General features: G+C 36.0%; 11 pseudogenes; all 11 read right to left on the bottom strand.

The window, feature by feature from the left end:
- Window positions 1-1,047: 1,047 nt before the first annotated feature.
- Window positions 1,048-1,166, bottom strand: LOC145647464 (5S ribosomal RNA; annotated as a pseudogene).
- A 1,105-nt stretch (window positions 1,167-2,271) lies between these two features.
- Window positions 2,272-2,390, bottom strand: LOC145644515 (5S ribosomal RNA; annotated as a pseudogene).
- A 1,544-nt stretch (window positions 2,391-3,934) lies between these two features.
- On the bottom strand, window positions 3,935-4,053 carry LOC145649571 (5S ribosomal RNA; annotated as a pseudogene).
- Window positions 4,054-5,597: 1,544 nt separating this feature from the next.
- On the bottom strand, window positions 5,598-5,716 carry LOC145644504 (5S ribosomal RNA; annotated as a pseudogene).
- Window positions 5,717-7,478: 1,762 nt separating this feature from the next.
- On the bottom strand, window positions 7,479-7,597 carry LOC145644493 (5S ribosomal RNA; annotated as a pseudogene).
- Window positions 7,598-10,019: 2,422 nt separating this feature from the next.
- On the bottom strand, window positions 10,020-10,138 carry LOC145644482 (5S ribosomal RNA; annotated as a pseudogene).
- A 1,105-nt stretch (window positions 10,139-11,243) lies between these two features.
- On the bottom strand, window positions 11,244-11,362 carry LOC145647668 (5S ribosomal RNA; annotated as a pseudogene).
- Window positions 11,363-12,906: 1,544 nt separating this feature from the next.
- On the bottom strand, window positions 12,907-13,025 carry LOC145648442 (5S ribosomal RNA; annotated as a pseudogene).
- A 1,105-nt stretch (window positions 13,026-14,130) lies between these two features.
- Window positions 14,131-14,249, bottom strand: LOC145648440 (5S ribosomal RNA; annotated as a pseudogene).
- A 1,544-nt stretch (window positions 14,250-15,793) lies between these two features.
- On the bottom strand, window positions 15,794-15,912 carry LOC145648439 (5S ribosomal RNA; annotated as a pseudogene).
- A 1,105-nt stretch (window positions 15,913-17,017) lies between these two features.
- LOC145647666 (5S ribosomal RNA) lies at window positions 17,018-17,136 on the bottom strand (annotated as a pseudogene).
- Between the last annotated feature and the right edge of the window lie 392 nt (window positions 17,137-17,528).

Below are 17,528 nucleotides of genomic sequence, written 5' to 3'. Positions count from 1 at the left end.
AATTTTTTTTATTAATCCCTGCACTTGACATTCTAGAATGTTATCTTGAATGTAATTAAATGATGCAATAAAAGCTTACAATACGGAGCTGGTATACGGAGGCACTAATTATTCACTGCACTTCAAATTTGAACATGATAGCTTGAACATAAATTAAAGGGATGCAAACAATCTTACAGCACCTGCTATTCCCTGGTACTAAAATATTTCTATTTAATCTGTACACTTCACATACAAGCTTGTCAGTTGCAGATTAAAGTAAAGTGATGCAACAAAAACTTACAGCATTTGCTATTCCCAGGTGCTAACAGATAGTTTTTTTAATTAATCACTGCACTTCACATCCTAGCATGTCATCTTGAAAGTAAATTAAAGTGATGCAAGAGAAGCTTACAGCATCTCGTAGTCCAAGGTGCTAACAGATAGATTTTTGAGGAATCACTGCACTTCACATTCAGGCATGTGAGTTGGAGAGTAAATGAAAGTGATGCAAAAAAAACTTACAGCATCTGCTATTCCCAGGTGCTAACAGATAGTTTGAGTTAATTATTCACTGCACTTCAAATTTGAACATGATAGCTTGAACATAAATTAAAGGGATGCAATACAATCTTACAGCACCTGCTATTCCCTGGTACTAAAATATTTCTATTTAATCTGTACACTTCACATACAAGCTTGTCAGTTGCAGATTAAAGTAAAGTGATGCAACAAAAACTTACAGCATTTGCTATTCCCAGGTGCTAACAGATAGTTTTTTTAATTAATCACTGCACTTCACATCCTAGCATGTCATCTTGAAAGTAAATTAAAGTGATGCAAGAGAAGCTTACAGCATCTCGTAGTCCAACGTGCTAACAGATAGATTTTTGAGGAATCACTGCACTTCACATTCAGGCATGTGAGTTGGAGAGTAAATGAAAGTGATGCAAAAAAAACTTACAGCATCTGCTATTCCCAGGTGCTAACAGATAGTTTTTTTTATTAATCACTGCACTTCACATTTGAGCATGTCAGCTTGAAAGTAAATTAAAGTGATGCAAGAACAGCTTACAGCACCTGGTATTCCTAGGTAGGGTCCCACCTCAGTACTATTCAGGCCCAAACTTGCTTAGCTTCCAAGGTCAGATGAGATTGGGCGTTCTCAAGCTGGTGTGGCCATAAGCCTTAAACACTTACTCAAATTGCCTAATCATAGCAAATATGATCAAAGACCAATCTGACAATTTTTTTTATTAATCCCTGCACTTGACATTCTAGAATGTTATCTTGAATGTAATTAAATGATGCAATAAAAGCTTACAATACGGAGCTGGTATACGGAGGCACTAATTATTCACTGCACTTCAAATTTGAACATGATAGCTTGAACATAAATTAAAGGGATGCAAACAATCTTACAGCACCTGCTATTCCCTGGTACTAAAATATTTCTATTTAATCTGTACACTTCACATACAAGCTTGTCAGTTGCAGATTAAAGTAAAGTGATGCAACAAAAACTTACAGCATTTGCTATTCCCAGGTGCTAACAGATAGTTTTTTTAATTAATCACTGCACTTCACATCCTAGCATGTCATCTTGAAAGTAAATTAAAGTGATGCAAGAGAAGCTTACAGCATCTCGTAGTCCAAGGTGCTAACAGATAGATTTTTGAGGAATCACTGCACTTCACATTCAGGCATGTGAGTTGGAGAGTAAATGAAAGTGATGCAAAAAAAACTTACAGCATCTGCTATTCCCAGGTGCTAACAGATAGTTTGAGTTAATTATTCACTGCACTTCAAATTTGAACATGATAGCTTGAACATAAATTAAAGGGATGCAATACAATCTTACAGCACCTGCTATTCCCTGGTACTAAAATATTTCTATTTAATCTGTACACTTCACATACAAGCTTGTCAGTTGCAGATTAAAGTAAAGTGATGCAACAAAAACTTACAGCATTTGCTATTCCCAGGTGCTAACAGATAGTTTTTTTAATTAATCACTGCACTTCACATCCTAGCATGTCATCTTGAAAGTAAATTAAAGTGATGCAAGAGAAGCTTACAGCATCTCGTAGTCCAACGTGCTAACAGATAGATTTTTGAGGAATCACTGCACTTCACATTCAGGCATGTGAGTTGGAGAGTAAATGAAAGTGATGCAAAAAAAACTTACAGCATCTGCTATTCCCAGGTGCTAACAGATAGTTTTTTTTATTAATCACTGCACTTCACATTTGAGCATGTCAGCTTGAAAGTAAATTAAAGTGATGCAAGAACAGCTTACAGCACCTGGTATTCCTAGGTAGGGTCCCACCTCAGTACTATTCAGGCCCAAACTTGCTTAGCTTCCAAGGTCAGATGAGATTGGGCGTTCTCAAGCTGGTGTGGCCGTAAGCCTTAAACACTTACTCAAATTGCCTAATCATAGCAAATATGATCAAAGACCAATCTGACAATTTTTTTTATTAATCCCTGCACTTGACATTCTAGAATGTTATCTTGAATGTAATTAAATGATGCAATAAAAGCTTACAATACGGAGCTGGTATACGGAGGCACTAATTATTCACTGCACTTCAAATTTGAACATGATAGCTTGAACATAAATTAAAGGGATGCAAACAATCTTACAGCACCTGCTATTCCCTGGTACTAAAATATTTCTATTTAATCTGTACACTTCACATACAAGCTTGTCAGTTGCAGATTAAAGTAAAGTGATGCAACAAAAACTTACAGCATTTGCTATTCCCAGGTGCTAACAGATAGTTTTTTTAATTAATCACTGCACTTCACATCCTAGCATGTCATCTTGAAAGTAAATTAAAGTGATGCAAGAGAAGCTTACAGCATCTCGTAGTCCAAGGTGCTAACAGATAGATTTTTGAGGAATCACTGCACTTCACATTCAGGCATGTGAGTTGGAGAGTAAATGAAAGTGATGCAAAAAAAACTTACAGCATCTGCTATTCCCAGGTGCTAATAGATAGTTTGAGTTAATTATTCACTGCACTTCAAATTTGAACATGATAGCTTGAACATAAATTAAAGGGATGCAATACAATCTTACAGCACCTGCTATTCCCTGGTACTAAAATATTTCTATTTAATCTCTACACTTCACATACAAGCTTGTCAGTTGCAGATTAAAGTAAAGTGATGCAACAAAAACTTACAGCATCTGCTATTCCCAGGTGCTAACAGATAGTTTTTTTAATTAATCACTGCATTTCACATCCTAGCATGTCATCTTGACAGTAAATTAAAGTGATGCAAGGGAAGCTTACAGCATCTCGTAGTCCAAGGTGCTAACATATAGTTTTTTGATGAATCACTGCACTTCACATTCAGGCATGTGAGTTGGAGAGTAAATGAAAGTGATGCAAAAAAAACTTACAGCATCTGCTATTCCCAGGTGCTAACAGATAGTTTGAGTTAATTATTCACTGCACTTCAAATTTGAACATGATAGCTTGAACATAAATTAAAGGGATGCAATACAATCTTACAGCACCTGCTATTCCCTGGTACTAAAATATTTCTATTTAATCTGTACACTTCACATACAAGCTTGTCAGTTGCAGATTAAAGTAAAGTGATGCAACAAAAACTTACAGCATTTGCTATTCCCAGGTGCTAACAGATAGTTTTTTTAATTAATCACTGCACATCACATCCTAGCATGTCATCTTGAAAGTAAATTAAAGTGATGCAAGAGAAGCTTACAGCATCTCGTAGTCCAAGGTGCTAACAGATAGATTTTTGAGGAATCACTGCACTTCACATTCAGGCATGTGAGTTGGAGAGTAAATGAAAGTGATGCAAAAAAAACTTACAGCATCTGCTATTCCCAGGTGCTAACAGATAGTTTTTTTTATTAATCACTGCACTTCACATTTGAGCATGTCAGCTTGAAAGTAAATTAAAGTGATGCAAGAAAAGCTTACAGCACCTGGTATTCCTAGGTAGGGTCCCACCTCAGTACTATTCAGGCCCAAACTTGCTTAGCTTCCAACGTCAGATGAGATTGGGCGTTCTCAAGCTGGTGTGGCCGTAAGCCTTAAACACTTACTCAAATTGCCTAATCATAGCAAATATGATCAAAGACCAATCTGACAATTTTTTTTATTAATCCCTGCACTTGACATTCTAGAATGTTATCTTGAATGTAATTAAATGATGCAATAAAAGCTTACAATACGGAGCTGGTATACGGAGGCACTAATTATTCACTGCACTTCAAATTTGAACATGATAGCTTGAACATAAATTAAAGGGATGCAAACAATCTTACAGCACCTGCTATTCCCTGGTACTAAAATATTTCTATTTAATCTGTACACTTCACATACAAGCTTGTCAGTTGCAGATTAAAGTAAAGTGATGCAACAAAAACTTACAGCATTTGCTATTCCCAGGTGCTAACAGATAGTTTTTTTAATTAATCACTGCACTTCACATCCTAGCATGTCATCTTGAAAGTAAATTAAAGTGATGCAAGAGAAGCTTACAGCATCTCGTAGTCCAAGGTGCTAACAGATAGATTTTTGAGGAATCACTGCACTTCACATTCAGGCATGTGAGTTGGAGAGTAAATGAAAGTGATGCAAAAAAAACTTACAGCATCTGCTATTCCCAGGTGCTAATAGATAGTTTGAGTTAATTATTCACTGCACTTCAAATTTGAACATGATAGCTTGAACATAAATTAAAGGGATGCAATACAATCTTACAGCACCTGCTATTCCCTGGTACTAAAATATTTCTATTTAATCTCTACACTTCACATACAAGCTTGTCAGTTGCAGATTAAAGTAAAGTGATACAACAAAAACTTACAGCATCTGCTATTCCCAGGTGCTAACAGATAGTTTTTTTAATTAATCACTGCATTTCACATCCTAGCATGTCATCTTGACAGTAAATTAAAGTGATGCAAGGGAAGCTTACAGCATCTCGTAGTCCAAGGTGCTAACATATAGTTTTTTGATGAATCACTGCACTTCACATTCAGGCATGTGAGTTGGAGAGTAAATGAAAGTGATGCAAAAAAAACTTACAGCATCTGCTATTTCCAGGTGCTAACAGATAGTTTGAGTTAATTATTCACTGCACTTCAAATTTGAACATGATAGCTTGAACATAAATTAAAGGGATGCAATACAATCTTACAGCACCTGCTATTCCCTGGTACTAAAATATTTCTATTTAATCTGTACACTTCACATACAAGCTTGTCAGTTGCAGATTAAAGTAAAGTGATGCAACAAAAACTTACAGCATTTGCTATTCCCAGGTGCTAACAGATAGTTTTTTTAATTAATCACTGCACATCACATCCTAGCATGTCATCTTGAAAGTAAATTAAAGTGATGCAAGAGAAGCTTACAGCATCTCGTAGTCCAAGGTGCTAACAGATAGATTTTTGAGGAATCACTGCACTTCACATTCAGGCATGTGAGTTGGAGAGTAAATGAAAGTGATGCAAAAAAAACTTACAGCATCTGCTATTCCCAGGTGCTAACAGATAGTTTTTTTTATTAATCACTGCACTTCACATTTGAGCATGTCAGCTTGAAAGTAAATTAAAGTGATGCAAGAAAAGCTTACAGCACCTGGTATTCCTAGGTAGGGTCCCACCTCAGTACTATTCAGGCCCAAACTTGCTTAGCTTCCAAGGTCAGATGAGATTGGGCGTTCTCAAGCTGGTGTGGCCGTAAGCCTTAAACACTTACTCAAATTGCCTAATCATAGCAAATATGATCAAAGACCAATCTGACAATTTTTTTTATTAATCCCTGCACTTGACATTCTAGAATGTTATCTTGAATGTAATTAAATGATGCAATAAAAGCTTACAATACGGAGCTGGTATACGGAGGCACTAATTATTCACTGCACTTCAAATTTGAACATGATAGCTTGAACATAAATTAAAGGGATGCAAACAATCTTACAGCACCTGCTATTCCCTGGTACTAAAATATTTCTATTTAATCTGTACACTTCACATACAAGCTTGTCAGTTGCAGATTAAAGTAAAGTGATGCAACAAAAACTTACAGCATCTGCTATTCCCAGGTGCTAACAGATAGTTTTTTTAATTAATCACTGCATTTCACATCCTAGCATGTCATCTTGACAGTAAATTAAAGTGATGCAAGGGAAGCTTACAGCATCTCGTAGTCCAAGGTGCTAACATATAGTTTTTTGATGAATCACTGCACTTCACATTCAGGCATGTGAGTTGGAGAGTAAATGAAAGTGATGCAAAAAAAACTTACAGCATCTGCTATTCCCAGGTGCTAACAGATAGTTTGAGTTAATTATTCACTGCACTTCAAATTTGAACATGATAGCTTGAACATAAATTAAAGGGATGCAATACAATCTTACAGCACCTGCTATTCCCTGGTACTAAAATATTTCTATTTAATCTGTACACTTCACATACAAGCTTGTCAGTTGCAGATTAAAGTAAAGTGATGCAACAAAAACTTACAGCATCTGCTATTCCCAGGTGCTAACAGATAGTTTTTTTAATTAATCACTGCATTTCACATCCTAGCATGTCATCTTGACAGTAAATTAAAGTGATGCAAGGGAAGCTTACAGCATCTCGTAGTCCAAGGTGCTAACATATAGTTTTTTGATGAATCACTGCACTTCACATTCAGGCATGTGAGTTGGAGAGTAAATGAAAGTGATGCAAAAAAAACTTACAGCATCTGCTATTCCCAGGTGCTAACAGATAGTTTGAGTTAATTATTCACTGCACTTCAAATTTGAACATGATAGCTTGAACATAAATTAAAGGGATGCAATACAATCTTACAGCACCTGCTATTCCCTGGTACTAAAATATTTCTATGTAATCTGTACACTTCACATACAAGCTTGTCAGTTGCAGATTAAAGTAAAGTGATGCAACAAAAACTTACAGCATCTGCTATTCCCAGGTGCTAACAGATAGTTTTTTTAATTAATCACTGCATTTCACATCCTAGCATGTCATCTTGACAGTAAATTAAAGTGATGCAAGAGAAGCTTACAGCATCTCGTAGTCCAAGGTGCTAACATATAGTTTTTTGATGAATCACTGCACTTCACATTCAGGCATGTGAGTTGGAGAGTAAATGAAAGTGATGCAAAAAAAACTTACAGCATCTGCTATTCCCAGGTGCTAACAGATAGTTTGAGTTAATTATTCACTGCACTTCAAATTTGAACATGATAGCTTGAACATAAATTAAAGGGATGCAATACAATCTTACAGCACCTGCTATTCCCTGGTACTAAAATATTTCTATTTAATCTGTACACTTCACATACAAGCTTGTCAGTTGCAGATTAAAGTAAAGTGATGCAACAAAAACTTACAGCATTTGCTATTCCCAGGTGCTAACAGATAGTTTTTTTAATTAATCACTGCACTTCACATCCTAGCATGTCATCTTGAAAGTAAATTAAAGTGATGCAAGAAAAGCTTACAGCACCTGGTATTCCTAGGTAGGGTCCCACCTCAGTACTATTCAGGCCCAAACTTGCTTAGCTTCCAAGGTCAGATGAGATTGGGCGTTCTCAAGCTGGTGTGGCCGTAAGCCTTAAACACTTACTCAAATTGCCTAATCATAGCAAATATGATCAAAGACCAATCTGACAATTTTTTTTATTAATCCCTGCACTTGACATTCTAGAATGTTATCTTGAATGTAATTAAATTATGCAATAAAAGCTTACAATACGGAGCTGGTATACAGAGGCACTAATTATTCACTGCACTTCAAATTTGAACATGATAGCTTGAACATAAATTAAAGGGATGCAAACAATCTTACAGCACCTGCTATTCCCTGGTACTAAAATATTTCTATTTAATCTGTACACTTCACATACAAGCTTGTCAGTTGCAGATTAAAGTAAAGTGATGCAACAAAAACTTACAGCATCTGCTATTCCCAGGTGCTAACAGATAGTTTTTTTAATTAATCACTGCATTTCACATCCTAGCATGTCATCTTGACAGTAAATTAAAGTGATGCAAGGGAAGCTTACAGCATCTCGTAGTCCAAGGTGCTAACATATAGTTTTTTGATGAATCACTGCACTTCACATTCAGGCATGTGAGTTGGAGAGTAAATGAAAGTGATGCAAAAAAAACTTACAGCATCTGCTATTCCCAGGTGCTAACAGATAGTTTGAGTTAATTATTCACTGCACTTCAAATTTGAACATGATAGCTTGAACATAAATTAAAGGGATGCAATACAATCTTACAGCACCTGCTATTCCCTGGTACTAAAATATTTCTATTTAATCTGTACACTTCACATACAAGCTTGTCAGTTGCAGATTAAAGTAAAGTGATGCAACAAAAACTTACAGCATCTGCTATTCCCAGGTGCTAACAGATAGTTTTTTTAATTAATCACTGCATTTCACATCCTAGCATGTCATCTTGACAGTAAATTAAAGTGATGCAAGGGAAGCTTACAGCATCTCGTAGTCCAAGGTGCTAACATATAGTTTTTTGATGAATCACTGCACTTCACATTCAGGCATGTGAGTTGGAGAGTAAATGAAAGTGATGCAAAAAAAACTTACAGCATCTGCTATTCCCAGGTGCTAACAGATAGTTTGAGTTAATTATTCACTGCACTTCAAATTTGAACATGATAGCTTGAACATAAATTAAAGGGATGCAATACAATCTTACAGCACCTGCTATTCCCTGGTACTAAAATATTTCTATGTAATCTGTACACTTCACATACAAGCTTGTCAGTTGCAGATTAAAGTAAAGTGATGCAACAAAAACTTACAGCATCTGCTATTCCCAGGTGCTAACAGATAGTTTTTTTAATTAATCACTGCATTTCACATCCTAGCATGTCATCTTGACAGTAAATTAAAGTGATGCAAGAGAAGCTTACAGCATCTCGTAGTCCAAGGTGCTAACATATAGTTTTTTGATGAATCACTGCACTTCACATTCAGGCATGTGAGTTGGAGAGTAAATGAAAGTGATGCAAAAAAAACTTACAGCATCTGCTATTCCCAGGTGCTAACAGATAGTTTGAGTTAATTATTCACTGCACTTCAAATTTGAACATGATAGCTTGAACATAAATTAAAGGGATGCAATACAATCTTACAGCACCTGCTATTCCCTGGTACTAAAATATTTCTATTTAATCTGTACACTTCACATACAAGCTTGTCAGTTGCAGATTAAAGTAAAGTGATGCAACAAAAACTTACAGCATTTGCTATTCCCAGGTGCTAACAGATAGTTTTTTTAATTAATCACTGCACTTCACATCCTAGCATGTCATCTTGAAAGTAAATTAAAGTGATGCAAGAGAAGCTTACAGCATCTCGTAGTCCAAGGTGCTAACAGATAGATTTTTGAGGAATCACTGCACTTCACATTCAGGCATGTGAGTTGGAGAGTAAATGAAAGTGATGCAAAAAAAACTTACAGCATCTGCTATTCCCAGGTGCTAACAGATAGTTTGAGTTAATTATTCACTGCACTTCAAATTTGAACATGATAGCTTGAACATAAATTAAAGGGATGCAATACAATCTTACAGCACCTGCTATTCCCTGGTACTAAAATATTTCTATTTAATCTCTACACTTCACATACAAGCTTGTCAGTTGCAGATTAAAGTAAAGTGATGCAACAAAAACTTACAGCATTTGCTATTCCCAGGTGCTAACAGATAGTTTTTTTAATTAATCACTGCACTTCACATCCTAGCATGTCATCTTGAAAGTAAATTAAAGTGATGCAAGAGAAGCTTACAGCATCTCGTAGTCCAAGGTGCTAACAGATAGATTTTTGAGGAATCACTGCACTTCACATTCAGGCATGTGAGTTGGAGAGTAAATGAAAGTGATGCAAAAAAAACTTACAGCATCTGCTATTCCCAGGTGCTAACAGATAGTTTTTTTTATTAATCACTGCACTTCACATTTGAGCATGTCAGCTTGAAAGTAAATTAAAGTGATGCAAGAAAAGCTTACAGCACCTGGTATTCCTAGGTAGGGTCCCACCTCAGTACTATTCAGGCCCAAACTTGCTTAGCTTCCAAGGTCAGATGAGATTGGGCGTTCTCAAGCTGGTGTGGCCGTAAGCCCTAAACACTTACTCAAATTGCCTAATCATAGCAAATATGATCAAAGACCAATCTGACAATTTTTTTTATTAATCCCTGCACTTGACATTCTAGAATGTTATCTTGAATGTAATTAAATGATGCAATAAAAGCTTACAATACGGAGCTGGTATACGGAGGCACTAATTATTCACTGCACTTCAAATTTGAACATGATAGCTTGAACATAAATTAAAGGGATGCAAACAATCTTACAGCACCTGCTATTCCCTGGTACTAAAATATTTCTATTTAATCTGTACACTTCACATACAAGCTTGTCAGTTGCAGATTAAAGTAAAGTGATGCAACAAAAACTTACAGCATCTGCTATTCCCAGGTGCTAACAGATAGTTTTTTTAATTAATCACTGCATTTCACATCCTAGCATGTCATCTTGACAGTTAATTAAAGTGATGCAAGAGAAGCTTACAGCATCTCGTAATCCAATGTGCTAACATATAGTTTTTTGATGAATCACTGCACTTCACATTCAGGCATGTGAGTTGGAGAGTAAATGAAAGTGATGCAAAAAAAACTTACAGCATCTGCTATTCCCAGGTGCTAACAGATAGTTTGAGTTAATTATTCACTGCAATTCAAATTTGAACATGATAGCTTGAACATAAATTAAAGGGATGCAATACAATCTTACAGCACCTGCTATTCCCTGGTACTAAAATATTTCTATTTAATCTGTACACTTCACATACAAGCTTGTCAGTTGCAGATTAAAGTAAAGTGATGCAACAAAAACTTACAGCATCTGCTATTCCCAGGTGCTAACAGATAGTTTTTTTAATTAATCACTGCATTTCACATCCTAGCATGTCATCTTGACAGTAAATTAAAGTGATGCAAGAGAAGCTTACAGCATCTCGTAGTCCAAGGTGCTAACAGATAGATTTTTGAGGAATCACTGCACTTCACATTCAGGCATGTGAGTTGGAGAGTAAATGGAAGTGATGCAAAAAAAACTTACAGCATCTGCTATTCCCAGGTGCTAACAGATAGTTTTTTTTATTAATCACTGCACTTCACATTTGAGCATGTCAGCTTGAAAGTAAATTAAAGTGATGCAAGAAAAGCTTACAGCACCTGGTATTCCTAGGTAGGGTCCCACTTCAGTACTATTCAGGCCCAAACTTGCTTAGCTTCCAAGGTCAGATGAGATTGGGCGTTCTCAAGCTGGTGTGGCCGTAAGCCTTAAACACGTACTCAAATTGCCTAATCATAGCAAATATGATCAAAGACCAATCTGACATTTTTTTTTATTAATCCCTGCACTTGACATTCTAGAATGTTATCTTGAATGTAATTAAATGATGCAATAAAAGCTTACAATACGGAGCTGGTATACGGAGGCACTAATTATTCACTGCACTTCAAATTTGAACATGATAGCTTGAACATAAATTAAAGGGATGCAAACAATCTTACAGCACCTGCTATTCCCTGGTACTAAAATATTTCTATTTAATCTGTACACTTCACATACAAGCTTGTCAGTTGCAGATTAAAGTAAAGTGATGCAACAAAAACTTACAGCATCTGCTATTCCCAGGTGCTAACAGATAGTTTTTTTAATTAATCACTGCATTTCACATCCTAGCATGTCATCTTGACAGTTAATTAAAGTGATGCAAGAGAAGCTTACAGCATCTCGTAGTCCAATGTGCTAACATATAGTTTTTTGATGAATCACTGCACTTCACATTCAGGCATGTGAGTTGGAGAGTAAATGAAAGTGATGCAAAAAAAACTTACAGCATCTGCTATTCCCAGGTGCTAACAGATAGTTTGAGTTAATTATTCACTGCACTTCAAATTTGAACATGATAGCTTGAACATAAATTAAAGGGATGCAATACAATCTTACAGCACCTGCTATTCCCTGGTTCTAAAATATTTCTATTTAATCTGTACACTTCACATACAAGCTTGTCAGTTGCAGATTAAAGTAAAGTGATGCAACAAAAACTTACAGCATCTGCTATTCCCAGGTGCTAACAGATAGTTTTTTTAATTAATCACTGCATTTCACATCCTAGCATGTCATCTTGACAGTAAATTAAAGTGATGCAAGAGAAGCTTACAGCATCTCGTAGTCCAAGGTGCTAACATATAGTTTTTTGATGAATCACTGCACTTCACATTCAGGCATGTGAGTTGGAGAGTAAATGAAAGTGATGCAAAAAAAACTTACAGCATCTGCTATTCCCAGGTGCTAACAGATAGTTTGAGTTAATTATTCACTGCACTTCAAATTTGAACATGATAGCTTGAACATAAATTAAAGGGATGCAATACAATCTTACAGCACCTGCTATTCCCTGGTACTAAAATATTTCTATTTAATCTGTACACTTCACATACAAGCTTGTCAGTTGCAGATTAAAGTAAAGTGATGCAACAAAAACTTACAGCATTTGCTATTCCCAGGTGCTAACAGATAGTTTTTTTAATTAATCACTGCACTTCACATCCTAGCATGTCATCTTGAAAGTAAATTAAAGTGATGCAAGAGAAGCTTACAGCATCTCGTAGTCCAATGTGCTAACATATAGTTTTTTGATGAATCACTGCACTTCACATTCAGGCATGTGAGTTGGAGAGTAAATGAAAGTGATGCAAAAAAAACTTACAGCATCTGCTATTCCCAGGTGCTAACAGATAGTTTTTTTTAATAATCACTGCACTTCACATTTGAGCATGTCAGCTTGAAAGTAAATTAAAGTGATGCAAGAAAAGCTTACAGCACCTGGTATTCCTAGGTAGGGTCCCACCTCACTACTATTCAGGCCCAAACTTGCTTAGCTTCCAAGGTCAGATGAGATTGGGCGTTCTCAAGCTGGTGTGGCCGTAAGCCTTAAACACTTACTCAAATTGCCTAATCATAGCAAATATGATCAAAGACCAATCTGACAATTTTTTTTATTAATCCCTGCACTTGACATTCTAGAATGTTATCTTGAATGTAATTAAATGATGCAATAAAAGCTTACAATACGGAGCTGGTATACGGAGGCACTAATTATTCACTGCACTTCAAATTTGAACATGATAGCTTGAACATAAATTAAAGGGATGCAAACAATCTTACAGCACCTGCTATTCCCTGGTACTAAAATATTTCTATTTAATCTGTACACTTCACATACAAGCTTGTCAGTTGCAGATTAAAGTAAAGTGATGCAACAAAAACTTACAGCATCTGCTATTCCCAGGTGCTAACAGATAGTTTTTTTAATTAATCACTGCATTTCACATCCTAGCATGTCATCTTGACAGTTAATTAAAGTGATGCAAGAGAAGCTTACAGCATCTCGTAGTCCAAGGTGCTAACATATAGTTTTTTGATGAATCACTGCACTTCACATTCAGGCATGTGAGTTGGAGAGTAAATGAAAGTGATGCAAAAAAAACTTACAGCATCTGCTATTCCCAGGTGCTAACAGATAGTTTGAGTTAATTATTCACTGCACTTCAAATTTGAACATGATAGCTTGAACATAAATTAAAGGGATGCAATACAATCTTACAGCACCTGCTATTCCCTGGTACTAAAATATTTCTATTTAATCTGTACACTTCACATACAAGCTTGTCAGTTGCAGATTAAAGTAAAGTGATGCAACAAAAACTTACAGCATTTGCTATTCCCAGGTGCTAACAGATAGTTTTTTTAATTAATCACTGCACTTCACATCCTAGCATGTCATCTTGAAAGTAAATTAAAGTGATGCAAGAGAAGCTTACAGCATCTCGTAGTCCAAGGTGCTAACAGATAGATTTTTGAGGAATCACTGCACTTCACATTCAGGCATGTGAGTTGGAGAGTAAATGAAAGTGATGCAAAAAAAACTTACAGCATCTGCTATTCCCAGGTGCTAACAGATAGTTTTTTTTATTAATCACTGCACTTCACATTTGAGCATGTCAGCTTGAAAGTAAATTAAAGTGATGCAAGAAAAGCTTACAGCACCTGGTATTCCTAGGTAGGGTCCCACCTCACTACTATTCAGGCCCAAACTTGCTTAGCTTCCAAGGTCAGATGAGATTGGGCGTTCTCAAGCTGGTGTGGCCGTAAGCCTTAAACACTTACTCAAATTGCCTAATCATAGCAAATATGATCAAAGACCAATCTGACAATTTTTTTTATTAATCCCTGCACTTGACATTCTAGAATGTTATCTTGAATGTAATTAAATGATGCAATAAAAGCTTACAATACGGAGCTGGTATACGGAGGCACTAATTATTCACTGCACTTCAAATTTGAACATGATAGCTTGAACATAAATTAAAGGGATGCAAACAATCTTACAGCACCTGCTATTCCCTGGTACTAAAATATTTCTATTTAATCTGTACACTTCACATACAAGCTTGTCAGTTGCAGATTAAAGTAAAGTGATGCAACAAAAACTTACAGCATCTGCTATTCCCAGGTGCTAACAGATAGTTTTTTTAATTAATCACTGCATTTCACATCCTAGCATGTCATCTTGACAGTTAATTAAAGTGATGCAAGAGAAGCTTACAGCATCTCGTAGTCCAATGTGCTAACATATAGTTTTTTGATGAATCACTGCACTTCACATTCAGGCATGTGAGTTGGAGAGTAAATGAAAGTGATGCAAAAAAAACTTACAGCATCTGCTATTCCCAGGTGCTAACAGATAGTTTGAGTTAATTATTCACTGCACTTCAAATTTGAACATGATAGCTTGAACATAAATTAAAGGGATGCAATACAATCTTACAGCACCTGCTATTCCCTGGTTCTAAAATATTTCTATTTAATCTGTACACTTCACATACAAGCTTGTCAGTTGCAGATTAAAGTAAAGTGATGCAACAAAAACTTACAGCATCTGCTATTCCCAGGTGCTAACAGATAGTTTTTTTAATTAGTCACTGCATTTCACATCCTAGCATTTCATCTTGACAGTAAATTAAAGTGATGCAAGAGAAGCTTACAGCATCTCGTAGTCCAAGGTGCTAACATATAGTTTTTTGATGAATCACTGCACTTCACATTCAGGCATGTGAGTTGGAGAGTAAATGAAAGTGATGCAAAAAAAACTTACAGCATCTGCTATTCCCAGGTGCTAACAGATAGTTTGAGTTAATTATTCACTGCACTTCAAATTTGAACATGATAGCTTGAACATAAATTAAAGGGATGCAATACAATCTTACAGCACCTGCTATTCCCTGGTACTAAAATATTTCTATTTAATCTGTACACTTCACATACAAGCTTGTCAGTTGCAGATTAAAGTAAAGTGATGCAACAAAAACTTACAGCATTTGCTATTCCCAGGTGCTAACAGATAGTTTTTTTAATTAATCACTGCACTTCACATCCTAGCATGTCATCTTGAAAGTAAATTAAAGTGATGCAAGAGAAGCTTACAGCATCTCGTAGTCCAATGTGCTAACATATAGTTTTTTGATGAATCACTGCACTTCACATTCAGGCATGTGAGTTGGAGAGTAAATGAAAGTGATGCAAAAAAAACTTACAGCATCTGCTATTCCCAGGTGCTAACAGATAGTTTTTTTTAATAATCACTGCACTTCACATTTGAGCATGTCAGCTTGAAAGTAAATTAAAGTGATGCAAGAAAAGCTTACAGCACCTGGTATTCCTAGGTAGGGTCCCACCTCACTACTATTCAGGCCCAAACTTGCTTAGCTTCCAAGGTCAGATGAGATTGGGCGTTCTCAAGCTGGTGTGGCCGTAAGCCTTAAACACTTACTCAAATTGCCTAATCATAGCAAATATGATCAAAGACCAATCTGACAATTTTTTTTATTAATCCCTGCACTTGACATTCTAGAATGTTATCTTGAATGTAATTAAATGATGCAATAAAAGCTTACAATACGGAGCTGGTATACGGAGGCACTAATTATTCACTGCACTTCAAATTTGAACATGATAGCTTGAACATAAATTAAAGGGATGCAAACAATCTTACAGCACCTGCTATTCCCTGGTACTAAAATATTTCTATTTAATCTGTACACTTCACATACAAGCTTGTCAGTTGCAGATTAAAGTAAAGTGATGCAACAAAAACTTACAGCATCTGCTATTCCCAGGTGCTAACAGATAGTTTTTTTAATTAATCACTGCATTTCACATCCTAGCATGTCATCTTGACAGTTAATTAAAGTGATGCAAGAGAAGCTTACAGCATCTCGTAATCCAATGTGCTAACATATAGTTTTTTGATGAATCACTGCACTTCACATTCAGGCATGTGAGTTGGAGAGTAAATGAAAGTGATGCAAAAAAAACTTACAGCATCTGCTATTCCCAGGTGCTAACAGATAGTTTGAGTTAATTATTCACTGCAATTCAAATTTGAACATGATAGCTTGAACATAAATTAAAGGGATGCAATACAATCTTACAGCACCTGCTATTCCCTGGTACTAAAATATTTCTATTTAATCTGTACACTTCACATACAAGCTTGTCAGTTGCAGATTAAAGTAAAGTGATGCAACAAAAACTTACAGCATCTGCTATTCCCAGGTGCTAACAGATAGTTTTTTTAATTAATCACTGCATTTCACATCCTAGCATGTCATCTTGACAGTAAATTAAAGTGATGCAAGAGAAGCTTACAGCATCTCGTAGTCCAAGGTGCTAACAGATAGATTTTTGAGGAATCACTGCACTTCACATTCAGGCATGTGAGTTGGAGAGTAAATGGAAGTGATGCAAAAAAAACTTACAGCATCTGCTATTCCCAGGTGCTAACAGATAGTTTTTTTTATTAATCACTGCACTTCACATTTGAGCATGTCAGCTTGAAAGTAAATTAAAGTGATGCAAGAAAAGCTTACAGCACCTGGTATTCCTAGGTAGGGTCCCACTTCAGTACTATTCAGGCCCAAACTTGCTTAGCTTCCAAGGTCAGATGAGATTGGGCGTTCTCAAGCTGGTGTGGCCGTAAGCCTTAAACACGTACTCAAATTGCCTAATCATAGCAAATATGATCAAAGACCAATCTGACATTTTTTTTTATTAATCCCTGCACTTGACATTCTAGAATGTTATCTTGAATGTAATTAAATGATGCAATAAAAGCTTACAATACGGAGCTGGTATACGGAGGCACTAATTATTCACTGCACTTCAAATTTGAACATGATAGCTTGAACATAAATTAAAGGGATGCAAACAATCTTACAGCACCTGCTATTCCCTGGTACTAAAATATTTCTATTTAATCTGTACACTTCACATACAAGCTTGTCAGTTGCAGATTAAAGTAAAGTGATGCAACAAAAACTTACAGCATCTGCTATTCCCAGGTGCTAACAGATAGTTTTTTTAATTAATCACTG

The sequence above is a fragment of the Electrophorus electricus genome, chromosome 13, assembly GCF_041902795.1.
Source record: "Electrophorus electricus isolate QZ-2024a chromosome 13, ASM4190279v1, whole genome shotgun sequence".
Lineage (NCBI taxonomy): Eukaryota > Metazoa > Chordata > Actinopteri > Gymnotiformes > Gymnotidae > Electrophorus > Electrophorus electricus.
This window is presented reverse-complemented; position numbering and strand designations above follow the sequence as displayed.